The 13811-nt window shown below is 43.2% G+C and overlaps 1 protein-coding gene across 1 annotated transcript in view; it reads left to right on the top strand.

Moving 5' to 3' along the window:
• The window catches only part of UBE2H (ubiquitin conjugating enzyme E2 H), a 940085-nt gene that overhangs the window by 556759 nt on the left and 369515 nt on the right, over positions 1-13811 (top strand). The gene's annotated exons all lie outside the window — the stretch shown is intronic.

Genomic DNA, 13811 nt, shown 5'->3' with positions numbered 1-13811 from the left:
CCCGGGATGTCATCTGGTCCCATGGATGCTGTTTTCTTAGCTTTGGAGAGTGCGGTTTCCAACTGTGTGGCCGTGATTATCAGAATTTGGCAATCTTTTGGTACTGAGATGGGCCCTTTACGGGGTGAGAGGAGGGTGAAATTGGCACTAAATTGATCTGCCAGGATATTGGCAATATCCTTTGGATCAGTATATTTAATGCCACTCTGTTGTAGCTCAGAGCAGATCTGAGCATTGCCATTTAGATTTTTGACATAACTATAGAATGCCTTGTGGTTGTCTTTGGAATCTTCGGCAATTTCATTTTCGTACCTAGCTTTGGATCTCAGCTTCTTACTGAGGCTGGTAAGGGAGTTTTTTTGCATCATGGGATTTTCCTCTTTTCTGCAACAGTTTCTTCCTTCTGTTGTACAGTTTATGGCAGGGGACCACCAGATTGGCTTCCTTTTTTTGGAGGAGAGCTTTTTGGTTTCTATTTGGGATGTCATGATTCATGCACAAGTGGATGTGCTCATACAGTGCCTTAGTGTAGGATTCAGCAGTCGAACTTTCAGATCCAGTCTGCATGGGTGTCATGAAGTTTGTCACTTCTGACTTGAGTAGCATGAAGTTGGCTTTGGAGAAGTTTTTTACGGAGGTTTCCTTATTGGGGGGTGGGGGTGGGATGTCAAGGGTGATTATGGTCAGACCTGACCAATGAGGGGGTGACCACTGGTGTGGAGCATCTCCAATGTTGGTAATGACCAGGTCTAAGATATTGGAGTTCCTGGTGGGACAATGGATTAGTTGATCCAGGGCATTGGAATTTATGAATTCCAAGAACCGTTGGGCAAAGGTGTTGGTGCCAGAGTAGTTTTCACAGTTAATGACAGGGTAGTTGAAATCACCCAGTATTAGGGCGTTTGGTTGTATCTTAATATTTTCCAGTATGTTTAGAAAGGTGTAGTGGGAATCTTGGGGCAGGGTGGTGGATCTGTAACAAGCTACAATTTGGATTGCAGTCTTACCTAGTGCTAGTTGCGCCTGAATAATTTCAGATGCATTGTGTTGGGCAATTAGCCTGGATGTGTAAATATCATTGGTGAATATGGACACTTCTCCACCTTTAAGTGTTGCGGTCTTGGTTTGGTGGCCGAAAAGTGTGGTAAGAGTTTTAGCCTGGTATTGCAGGGTTGCCCTCTGGAGACTTGAACCAGGTCTCAGTTACTGCACAGATATCAATGCCCTCTGTTTTTAGGAGTGCCTCAAGAGAGTGCATTTTGAGGTTTAGACTTCTAGCATTGAGTAGCATTACCTTCAGATTTTGCATGCTTGTATCTATTACGGTGGTGGTTTTGTCCTTTGAACCTTGCCTAAAAAAGGCACTATAAGGGTGGCAAGAGTTTTAGCCAGTAACCTGAATCCCAGGGGTGACAGGTGCAGACCATCTCTGGCAAAGCATTGTGGTTTGTCGATCATGTCTTCCCAGGCAGACAGATACTGGATCCCCTTTGAATGACACCAGAAGCTTAGCCAATTGTTGAAGACAAATCATTTTGTACTTGTACTGTGGTATCATTCTGGGCGAAGGCAGGATGTTACTCAAGGCTAGGGTCATACCTGCCTGGGCCACATGATCCGAGAGCTCTTCCATGTCTCTTTTCATGTAGTCCAGGGAGGTATGTCTCAAGTCATTCACTCCAACATGGACAATGACAGTCGTATTTGTACTTGTTGTGGAGTGACTTGAGCGCAAGCGTTATGTGGCGGATCCTGGCACCCGACAGGCAGCTGACAAATTTTCAGCTTGTTCAACCTCGTGAGTGGGACATCAGTGTGCCTTGCCTATAGTCACCTATGACTAAAGTGTTGGGTACATTGTCTTGCCTTAGGAGCTGTTCTTGGGTGGCACACTGGTGTTGTCAGCTATGTGTCACTTTGGTTGTGACTGGTGTTTGTTTGCATTTCAGCTTTAGAGGTCCTTGTTGCTTGGGCAGGTTAATGTTAAGCGCCTCTGCATATGTGGGTTTAGTGTTGCTATGTGTGGGCACTGATGATGTGGGTTTTGAAGGGCTATGTGTTGCTTGAAGTGTAGTGCAGGTGTTAACCTTCTCCTCTTGACTGTCTAGCACAATCTTGGCTGGAGAGAGCTTTGCTTCAGGTTTGACTATGTAAGTGCATCTCTCGCAGGTTGTAGTGTTGGGTGGTAGGAGGAGAGGGCTGTCTGTGTACATGAGGGAGTTGCTGCATTGCCCCAGTATGCCCAGATTCACCAAGTGGACAGGAGAAATCACCGAAAACTGACCCTTGGACATGCCTGTTTAAGTGCTTTTTTTTGTACAAGAGCTGTTTTCCCTTACCTTTGCAAGGTACTTTGCATTTATAGGCTGTTTAGTGCTTACAATTAATTTCTCCTTACTGACAAGGAGAGTGGAGTGCTTGTATCAGTTTAAGGCTTACTAGTGCTTGCCAGCAAGTTCTAGAGCAAGTGCTAGTCACAGGGGTTCAGATTTTAGTGCTACTACTGAGAAACCAGCTAGTTCTAAGGGAAAATTTGAAGAGCAGACTTTCTGCCACCTGGAATAATTTAACCGTAGCCCTGCGGTGCTGCACTATGCAAAAAATGTGCAAACGCACGCGTTTTTAAGCCTGAAAGTTGAAAGGGATAGAAATCAGCCCAAAAAGACTAATAAACTTACAATTTCAGAGCTGGAAACCACTCTTCTAGTGTTAGACAGGCAGTACAATGCTCACCACTCTCACTGGTAAGCAGTAGGACTTCCCTCTACCACAGCAAGGTCTGGATAGCTCTGAACACAGAAAATAAAGTGCTGACACAAGCAAAGCCTGGGATATGGACTATACTAGCTAGGAAAGGCGGGAAACAGGCAAACAAGATAGTATTTTTTTTCTGGTTAAAACAGGCTAAACAATCAATGCAATAATACAGTAAATAAACACAGAAAAGGCTAACGCACTTGAGTGTGTAGCCCTAAACAATAAATGCAATTAAAATTCTACAAAATTTGCAATTTAAAACTTTTTAAACTAAACAAGGCAAGTGTACAACTGAAAAACGATTTAAGAGGCAGTAATACAGTAGAATAAGTAACTAGTCTACATATACAGAGAAGTCTATATATACAGAACAGGTAAAACACACAAACAATTCAGATGCAGTGCAACTTAGAGCACTTACATTGTAGCAATATTAAGCCAAATACAGTTTTAATAAATGCACTAAAATATACTCCATTTCCAAAATGTTTGAGAAGCACAGTCAGAACACAAGGAGATTCAGGCAATTTTTTTTTTTTTTTGCTAGACATGCAATAGCCTGAATGAAAGTAACTCAAACTGAAATGCGTGTCATCATTTAGTGATTTAATTCCATTTAAAATTAGTTTTTTCCAACAAATCACCGAGGAACAAAGTCATTAAATAATTCCGGCATTCCGGTTTCAACCTTTTTCCTTCAGACAATGCATACAAATTCACATTTTTTTAAATGAGACAGTTACATACGAGACCACAGAAAATACAAGAAAAACCCAGTATGTTCTACATACTGAAACACACCTGATTTTGCACGCATTTTCCCGACTCTGTCTAGACTGTCGGGAGGTTACACTATTTAAAAAAAAAAAAAAAAAAAAAAAAGGGAAACAATGAAGATCATCCTTTGTGCAGTACTTGCTTGTTAAACCAGTGATACACTGCTTAAGCATGGGAATGCAAGTCCCATATGCATGCGTAGTACATCAAAGAGCACAATCAGGAAACAATGCGAACGACCACCACAGCGCCATTTTATAAAGACATTTAAGAAAAGCAAGTCATTTTGTGCTTAAATAATGTCATTGTATAATAGCAATAACCAACAGCATGGGTGTGGTATACTATAGCAATAACCCACGCATGGGTATGGGTAATGCTGGATTTACCCACGGTTGGTGTGGTTTGGTCACGAGGGAGAAGCCCGAGTGGCCAAACAAAGCCAACTGTGGGTAAAATCCAGCATTACCCACACCCAGAAGTGGGTTATTGCTATTATACAATGACATTATTTAAGAAAAAAAAAAATTACTTTTCTTAAATAAAAGCATTGTACAATGCCTCCTTGCTGCCCTTCCGCAGCTGTCTGGTATTCTGCGGCAGTTCTGATGTACTGGGCATGCGTATGCCCACGCAGTACATCAGAGCTGTGGGCAAAAGCAATGGAGAAAGCAAGATCTTCGTTGCTTTTTACAAACTGTCTCGCTATGTTAAAGGAGTTTAACATAGCGAGACAGCTTTAAAAAAAGCAACGGAGAATCTCCATTGCTTTTTTTAAAGCTGTCTCGCTATGTTAAACTCATTTAACATAGCGAGACAGTGTGAAGCAACAGAGATCTTGCGTTCTCCATTGCTGTAAAAAAAAAAAAAAAAAAAAAAAAAAGAGTTATAGTAATGGAAAAAGTCCGGGCGACCGGACCTTTTTCCATTACTATAACTCTGATTTACAATGTGCACGCTGCCAATCAGCGTGCACGTTTTTGATTAATGGGGGGTCGTCGTATAATGAAGATTTACTCACGGCTGGCTTTGTTTAATCACTAGGACTTTGCCCTCCTGATTAAACCACACCAACCGTGGGTAAATCTTCAATCTACCAGACCCACATTGTCAGTTATTGCTATACTGTCATCTTCCATCACTTAATACGCATGACAAGACTGGATGAATGATGTACAGAAACAGACCTGCCCAGCTAAAGGAAACTGCACTTGTTGCCTGGACCCCTCAATATAGTTCCACTGTACAAAATTTTTGCAGTCATCTGTATTTTGAAGAAGGAAAAATGTCTCTCTGGCATAACCAACTGTGGACCAAGTCCAAAAAAAAAGTCGTTGTCTAACATTTTGTGAGAATTCAACTGATTCAATTCTGTTCAGGTGATCTGCCAGTCTGTTGTCCTGAGACTGGATACAGGATGCCTTGAGTAACGCACCTATTTCCTGGATCAGGCTACCATGCTTCCATGTCCAGTCTGCAAAACAGGTAAAAATGTTCTCCATTCACCCCCAAGGTTTATTTGGAATTGTACAGCGGATACAAAAAGTGTATACACTCCTGTTAAAATGCCAGGTTTTTGTGATATAAGAAAATGAGACCACAATAAATCATTTAAAAACTTTTCCCAACTTTAATGTGACCTATAACTTGTACAATTCAATTAAAAAACAAATCTGTTAGGGGAAAAAATATAAAAAAATAAAAAACGTACAATACGCTGGTTGCATAAGTGTGCACACCCTTAAAGTAATACTTTGTTGAAGTACCTTTTGATTTAATTATAGCATTCAGTTTTCTTGTGTACACATCTGCCATCAATTAGAGAGCGCCTTATTAACCCCAAATAAAGTTCAGCTGTCCTAGTAGGACTTTCCTGACATTTACTCAGTTGCCTGCTACAGCAAAAAACCACCAAATAGACCAGCAAAGGCAGGATGGAGTTCAATTATCCTTTATTTAACGTACTAAAACAGACCGGTTTAAAATTGCTCTTCAGTGTACGACTACACTGAAGAAGGCAATTTTGCGAAACCGTCTGTTAGCGTTAAAGGATAATTGAACTCCATCCTGCCTTTGCTGGTCTATTTGGTGGTTTGCTGTATTTGGTTCAGACCGTGCATTCCCCCTTGCATGGGATTCTGTTGGTTCTTTCTGCTACAGCAAAAGCCATGGTTCGCAGAGAGCTTACAAAGGGATTTCATTCTTGAAAGGTATCAGTCAGGAGAAGGGTACAAAAAAATTTCTACAGCATTGGATATACCATGGAACACAGTGAAGACAGTCAAAAAGTGAAGAAAATATGGGACAACAGCGACATTTTAAAGAACTGCACAACTTTCAAAACTAGATGAAAAAACAAGAAGAAAACTGGTCAGGGAGGCTACCAAAAGACCTACAGCAACACTGAAGGAGCTGCTGGAATTTCTGGCAAGCACTGGTTGTGTACTACATGTGACAACAATCTCCCGTATTCTCCATATGTCTGGACTATGAGGTAGGGTTGCAAGACAGAAGATTTTTTACACACAAAAACATCCAGGCCTGGCTATAATTTGCAAAACTATACATCAAGTCTCCCAAAAGCATGTGGATGAATGTGTCATAGTCTGATGAGACCATGGTTGAACTTTTTGGCCACAATTCCAAAAGGTATGTTTGGTGCAAAAAAAACACTTTGCCTCACCAAAAGAAAAGCATCCCCACAGTGAAACATGGTGGTGGCAGCATCATGCTTTGGGGTTGCTTTTCTTCAGCGGGAACTGGGGCTTTAGTCAAGGTGGAGGGAATTATGAACATTTCCTAATATCAGTCACTTTTGACACAAAACCTTCAGGTGTCTGCTAGAAAGCTGAAGATGCTGAGGAATTTCACCTTTCAGCTAGACAATGACCCCAAGCATACATGCAAATCAACAAAAGAATGGCTTCACCAAAAGAAAATTAAAGTTTTGGAATGGCCCAGCCAGAGCCCAGACCTTAATCCAATAGAAAATATGTGGGGTAACCTGAAGATGGCTGTGCACAAGAGATGTCCTTGCAATCTGACAGATTTGGAGCGCTTTTGCAAGGAAGAGTGGGCAAATATTGCGAAGTCAAGATGTGCCATGATGATGGACTCCTATCCAAGAAGGTTGAATGCTGTAAATCAAAAGGTGCTTCAACAAAGTATTAGTTTAAGGGTGTGCACACGTATGCAACCAGTGTATTGTACTTTTTTTTTTCCCCCTAACAGATTTGCTTGTTTTTCAAATGAATTGTACAGGTTACAGGTCACAATAAAGGTGGGAAAAGTTTAGGAATGATTTACTGTGGTCTCATTCTCTTGTATCACAAAAACCTGGCATTTTTAACTGGGGTGGGTACACTTTTTATATCTACTGTACCAGAGTTACCAAGCTTGTTTCAATGCCCTTGCAGCCAGAATTACTGCCATAACTTCCTTTACAGTGATGTTCCTTTTTCTGGAACATGTCCCAAGTCTCCTGTACCCTTGGACTCCCTGAATGTGCCCCACCTTTCCTGTTACACCTGAAGACTCAGTGGTTAATGTCTGGGGGTCTGGTGCTAATCCGAACTGGTTCCTATATTTAGGTTCACTTGTGTCTACCATGAGAACTTGTTTTTTGATAAAAAGTAGGAGGGGAATGGAAGTTCAGAGGACGCATGTTGGCATCAGCTGCTCCTTATATAAAATGGAAGGTTCCTCCTGCACTCTTAAAAGGAATACCATCAGTACAAAGGTGGCTATACACTAGTACTCAAAATCTTCATTACTGTTATGTGATGAAACTACGCTATGGAGTGAGTGACTGAATCAGAGAAAATCACTTTCTCCAGAGGAAAAAAGTCAGACTCCGTGCTTAGGCATGCCCAAGAACCACTGTTTGCTACTTGGGGAAGAGCAAGGATTCTAAAAAGCTCGGCTTGGAAGCCTGAAAGGGTGAACTGCAAGACTTCATTAATCTCCCTCAGAGCTGTTGCCTATATTGAGGCAGTTATCCAAGTACAGGTAGAAGTGAATACCTCTGGTTACTAATATTCTTTTTCTCTGGGCACTGGGGAAACTCCTAGGAATTATTTTTTTGAATAAAATATGGTCTTTGGACTAAGATTTACAATACCCAGTTGTCAGTACTTAAAGGAATGGAGAGAGCCGAATCCCACTTGCCTCCATGCTTCCCATTTTGGTCTTGCCTTTTTTTCTCCAACAAGTTTCCTTCCCCTCAAACTGCTGTCTGTTGCCCTGCCTCCAAAGAGGACCAGGTTTTAATAGGGTAGCTCCCAACAGACTGGTAACATGGTAGTTAAAAGTACAGTTGTGTAAGTAAACTTAATATAACAGTAGATGTTTGATAAGACATCATTTGCAGGTTGGATGTGTAAGCATGGCCTCCTGGTCCAGGAGGCATGTCTGGTACTCAAGGCATCCTGTATCCAGTCTCAGGACAACTGACTAGCAGATCATCTGAACAGAACAAAAAGGGTTCAGCTCTGAGACCACGGCTGCCATACTGGTGATGGACTACATTACGGCACGCACGTCAAAGGGGACTGAACAAAATTGCTATATGCAGATATGGCATTACAGGCAGAGTCTGAACAAGAACTTCAGCAAGGATAGGAGAATGGAATGCAAAATTGAAGGCACATGGAATGCAAATGAGCACATATAAGACGGTTGTAATGACAGCAAATGAGGGAAATTAGAAGAAGCTGGGAAGACAGAAGGGAAAATAGTGGAGTAGATAACAGCTTCAAGTATCTGTGAGGGGTGGTTGAGGAGACGTATGAATGAGGAGTACAAAGTTAGAAACAGAGGGGCTGCAGCCAACTGGCCCAGAGTGTCAGGTGTAGTGTAGGACACAAGAATACTAAAGAAGCTGAAAAGTAAGGTGCACAAAACAGTGGTGTGACTCGTACAAATGTATGGTACAGAAACCTGGGCAGTTAAGGGAGAGCAATTGCAGTAGCTAGCAGTGATGGAGATGAAGTGCCTTAGAAAGGAGGCAGGATACACACTGTTTAACAGACGAAGAAATAGACATAGAAAGGACATAAGAAGAGAAGAAATGAGGACACAAGAGCCAAATCCAAAGTAGCTCTAATTGCAAAAAGGCCAAAGAGAACAGATTACAGTGGTTTGGGCACAATTCAGGAAAACAGAAGACAATCCGGTGAAGATGATTTGGGACAGACAGGAAGACTACAAGAGGAAAGAAGGATGTCCAGCAGAGAGGTGGATGGATTGTGTGACAGAAGACCTGTGATAGTCAGGTCTGAGTGTCAAAGAAGGTAGGAGAGTGGCACTGAACACAAAGAAATGGAGACAGTTGACATGACATCCTAACCCCATGTAGAAAATGGGGGGAAAAGGGGGTTGATGATGGTGTTTGACTAGATCACTGCTGCAGTGGCTTAAAACTACATGGGACGTATACTACCAAGGTTATTAGCCATCTGGCCAGTATACTAAAACTTGTGTGTACATTCCTCACACATCGTATGTCTAACTAAAGCACAACACTGCTCTGATATAAACAGGACATACTGACGCCAAAATATCAATGCTAACATGCCTCAAAAAGACAGAGGCTGTAACCCAAAAGTAGGTCATGTGCTGGAATATCAAACTATTCAAACTTATGTCATACCAGAAACAAAAAAAAGTTATGTATTCAACATAACGTTCCATGTGAGTTGTTCATCTCGCCTTCATTCTTACTGATGGGTTTGGAGCCAATCCTCAGCTCCAACTAGGCCATCTCCGAAAGCTTGAGGTCTTCAACCAGCTAGAGGCCAACTCCTTATCCCATTATGCACCTTGTGCTTCCCTCAGATCTCGTTTGCTGCCAACAGACTACATACCACTACTAATATGCGAAGATTGGAAATTGGATAAGAGACATTAAAACCCATGACATAAATGAATTGTCAGTCCTCAAGAAGCCTGGATGGGAGTTAGGGGGTGGGATGTATGAACAAAGGCGAGATGAACAGCTCACATGGAACGTTGTGTTGAATACATAACTTCTTTATGTGAAGTTGTTCTATCTTGCCATCCATTCTTACTGATGGTTGCGTCCCAAGCACAATCTTTCTCGGGTGGCTCACAGGAGAATGTTCTTTAGGACACTGGAACCAAAGGAAGCCCAGTCTCTGGAGGCCTTGTCTACTTTGTAATGAGTGAAGAAGGTACGAGACCTTGACCAAGTAGCTGTGGCACAAACAGTATATAATGGTAATTTAGCCGTAACGGCTGATGAAGTAGATACAAGCTCTAGTAGAGTGGGCCTTTATCTTCTGTTGTAACAGTGTATTCACTGAACTGTAAGTGAAGGAAATACAATCTGATAACCATTTGATAAAGTGGTTTTCACCACTGGAGCACCTTTTTTTGACTGTGAAAAGGAGAAAGAGCTGCTCTGTTTTTCTGAAACGTTTGGTCCTGTCTAAATAGAATTGAAGTTGTCTGTGAACATCAAGCTTGTGCAGCATATGTTCCATCTTATTAGTGTATGTAGGGAAAAATATGGGTAAATTCAATAGACTGATCGAGATTTGTCTCTGAGCAAACTTTAGGTAAATATTATGGATTCATTCTGAGTGAGACTCTGTCATTATGGAAAATCAAATAAGGGGGTTTTAATGGACATGGCCTGTTACTCTGAAACCCTCGGAGAAGAAGTAATAGCTATTAAAAATATGGTTATCCATGATAGATATTTCAAGTCACAAAAAACTCCAGCTTTACTCTGTAGCATATCGCCTACTACAAGGTGATCTCTGCCCAACATATAAAGCTAAGTCAAACCCAGAGCTGTTGGACATGCTACACCTAAAGAAATCTCAATCCCTCCGAGCCACATACTCTACAGACCTAAACCTTGTCACCACAATAAACAGGACATGCTGGAGGGATAGATTCCCGTCCCAGAGACTTCCCATACTATTGCAATAGTTCCCAGAGGGAGAGAGTCTTGAAAAGACTGCAACGGGAGAAGTACTGCTCTCATCTCCAGGACAATGATATGCAGATGAGCCTTGTATCTCTTACACATGCCTTGGGTTATTCTCCCTTGATAATGCCCCCACCCACACCCTATCAGGGATGGTCACACAGTGGCTATGGGAGTGGGTAGGACAAAGGGGGGATCTAGAGTTACTTGATGAGATTCTCAGCCACCAATGAAGGTCCTTCATGCAGGAATTCGTTATCAGGGTTTTGTGCGACACTGGAAGGTCCTGAAAAGACCACTGCGTGAACAGGAGCCATTGCAGTACACACATGTATCCGACCTAAAGGAATCGCAATGATCGCTGCTGCCATTGTCCCTAACAATTTGAGTACCATTGAAACCAGGGCGGTTTCTCTTGGGTTCTTTTCGTAGAACACAAACTTTCTGGTGGAAGGTTTAAGGTCATGGTAACGGTATTTAGCTCTCTTCCTATACAAATGGTATGTTGCGATGGACACAAGGCAGATTTTTCTGAATTTACACTAATCCCCAACTGACTGCAGAAATGCAAAGTTGTGCCCCTTGCTTGTATGAGTTGATGTCTGGTGGTGGCAGTGAGGAGCCAGTCATCTATCTACGGGAACACCTGGAATATCAGATGAGCCATGACTACTGCCATGCATTTGGTGAACACTCAGGGGGCTGAAGTGAAGCCAAAGAGCAGAGCGCAAAACTGATATAGACTGGCTCCCAGCCAGAAGCGCAGATGAACTCTGGACAGCTTGTCCATTTTTATGTGGTAGCATGCATCCTGGAGATCTATCAAACACATCCAAATGTCTTTCCCTAAAAAGGGAAGTATCGATTGTAGTGTGATCATCTGGAATTTTGTCTCTCTTACCGACTTTAGTCTGCTGAGATCCAAAACGGGCCTCCAGTCCCCTATTTTCTTTGGAACTAAAGAGAGCCTTGAGTAAGTTCCGGATCCTCTTCGATCTGCTGGGACTGGTTGGATGACTTTGAACCTCTATGGTTGCTTGTTCCCTGTGACTGGGTGGAATGTCCGGGATTTTTCTTATTGGAGGGTGGTAAACGGAACTGAGTAGCCTCTGGATATAATGCTTTGTACCCAGCTGTCTTATTTTTAGCCAGGTATCTGGATACAAAGAGAAGCATCCTCAGACTGCCTCCAGAAATGGACAGGTGGGCCTCCTCACAGGAGTGCTGACAGGGCTTCCCAAAGAGCTGGTCTCTGTCACCATGATTCTGTGGATCCCCTCTGTCGCGTGGGCGGCGTCTTCCATTGTTACCCCCTCCTCTGCCTCTAGATGGGGGGGGGGTTCACCACAAGTGTCCTGGAAAGCTTCTTGTGTTTTAAGAAACCACATCTTTCATCCCTTCTGACCTTTGGGGTAAGGTATGGTAGGGGTGGCAAAACAGGGAAGGCACACAAAAGTTTTTCCATCCTACTCGCTCCTAGTAAGCATTTCCTTCACTTTGGGTCCAAAAAGGGATGAGCCATCGAAAGGATTGTTAATAAAGGATGACTTAAAGGGCTCCGCAAAGGAACATAAGCACATCCTAGAATGTCTCCTAAGAGCAATTCCTGTACCCACTGCCCTACTTGTTCCATCAGCTGCATACGAGACCAGACGCATGGAAAAAGTTTACAAGAGAATTATGGGTAGTGAGCTGGGTAGTTACTTTTTCTGAGACCGCCACGGCTACTGAACCCTGTAGAGCATCTCCTAGTTGTTTAAGACGACCATTTTGCAAGCTTGTAAAGTGCGTTAGATAGTTCAGTGATTGGAGAGCAAACACAGCTGATCTAAAAATGCGCTTAACATATATGTCCATGATCCTAGAATCCTTATTAGGAGGATGGACAGACGTAGAAGTTTGACCATTCCTTCTTGGTGGATGACACCACCACCATAGCATCAACGGGCACTCCTTTGGTCAGGAAAATCTTGTAATGGGGAGAAGTAATAAATTAGGCTTCCTAGAGACAGGCTTCCATGGTAACCGGAGACTCCCATGCCCTTCCAGAAATTAGCTCAATTAGCTGAACAAAGGGTGGAGACACCCAAGTGGTTGAGGGCTGAGACCCAAAAAGCCTTCAGGAGGACTGACTCATCATCAGTAGGGTTAATGGACTTCCAGCCACTGCTCTGCATAAGAATTTCCAGTATATCCTCAGAGGGGGACCGTGGGGACCCTTCTGACTCAGCCAAGTCAGTATCTGAGGTGACCAATTCCTGTGGGGAGTCCAGATGCTTCTTCTTGCAAGTTCTCTTCCTAGGGACCTCATCAGTGGGAGCATCTGGTGAGGTCTCTGAAGGGCAGGGTTCGCCCAATGGTGCTACTTGAGGCTCTGGGTCTCTACACTTCTTAGGGATCTGTGCAGCAGAGGTAGACACCGACGCCTTCGGGGAGAAGGTTGCTGGATCTGAAAATGTGGTTTCCCATGGGGACATTACACTCCTCAAGGAGTCGAAAGCCCCATGGCTTTGATAGGAGGGAACTACGAGATCTGAAGCAGCTGATGATTCTACCCGCACTAAGGCAGTGGGCTCTGAGCCAGAGGTAGGCACCAAACTCATCCAAGCTGAAGCCGTGAGAGGCATAGTCAGAAACGAAAGGTTAGTTTGACTATCCTCCCCGGACCCAACAGGTGAGTGTCGACATCGAGCAAGTCAGAGTCTTCCAAACCGACAATCCTGGAACAGTCATCGGTTCCGATGGTTACACTATCAGCTTCGAACACTCCAGCTCCAAAGCCTTGATTCAGATCGGAGGAGGAACAGTAGTAGTAGGGGGTGGGATTGCACGGTTACGAAGCCGCTGTGTCAGCACCGATAAACGTTTCGCCAACGCCGGTGTCTGCAAAAGCCTCTGCACCACATGATCCACATCCATGTCAGATAATCTTGAGGACCGAGAAGAGGCCACAGAAGAAGTAATAGATTGCAATATGGGAGACTTAAGGGTTGGAGATACTGGTTCCAGAACCAGGGACAGACTCCTACCCACAATGATAACAGACGGCTCCGAGACCTGGGGAGCCGAGGTCGATATCTTCTCAAAAACTCTGGTTGGAGCTGAAGTGAAGTGTTCTTCAGTTCCAAACCAGAAGACGATTTAGAAGAAGGTCTAGAAGTTCATGTGAACTGCGTTTGTCCAAGGACACCTGCAACGGAAAATTCAACAATCCCCTTGCTATCAATTTGCTCTTTCTTTCGTGAAGCACTCTGCTGCTAAATCAATGACAGATAGAGCAATCCTCTTGTAGGTGGAACCTCACCACAACAGTACACAGCAA

This window comes from Protopterus annectens, chromosome 11.part0, assembly GCF_019279795.1.
Source record: "Protopterus annectens isolate FY-2018-M chromosome 11.part0, PAN1.0, whole genome shotgun sequence".
Lineage (NCBI taxonomy): Eukaryota > Metazoa > Chordata > Ceratodontiformes > Protopteridae > Protopterus > Protopterus annectens.
Note: the sequence above shows the minus strand (reverse complement) of the source record. Positions and strands in the feature narration are given on the sequence as shown.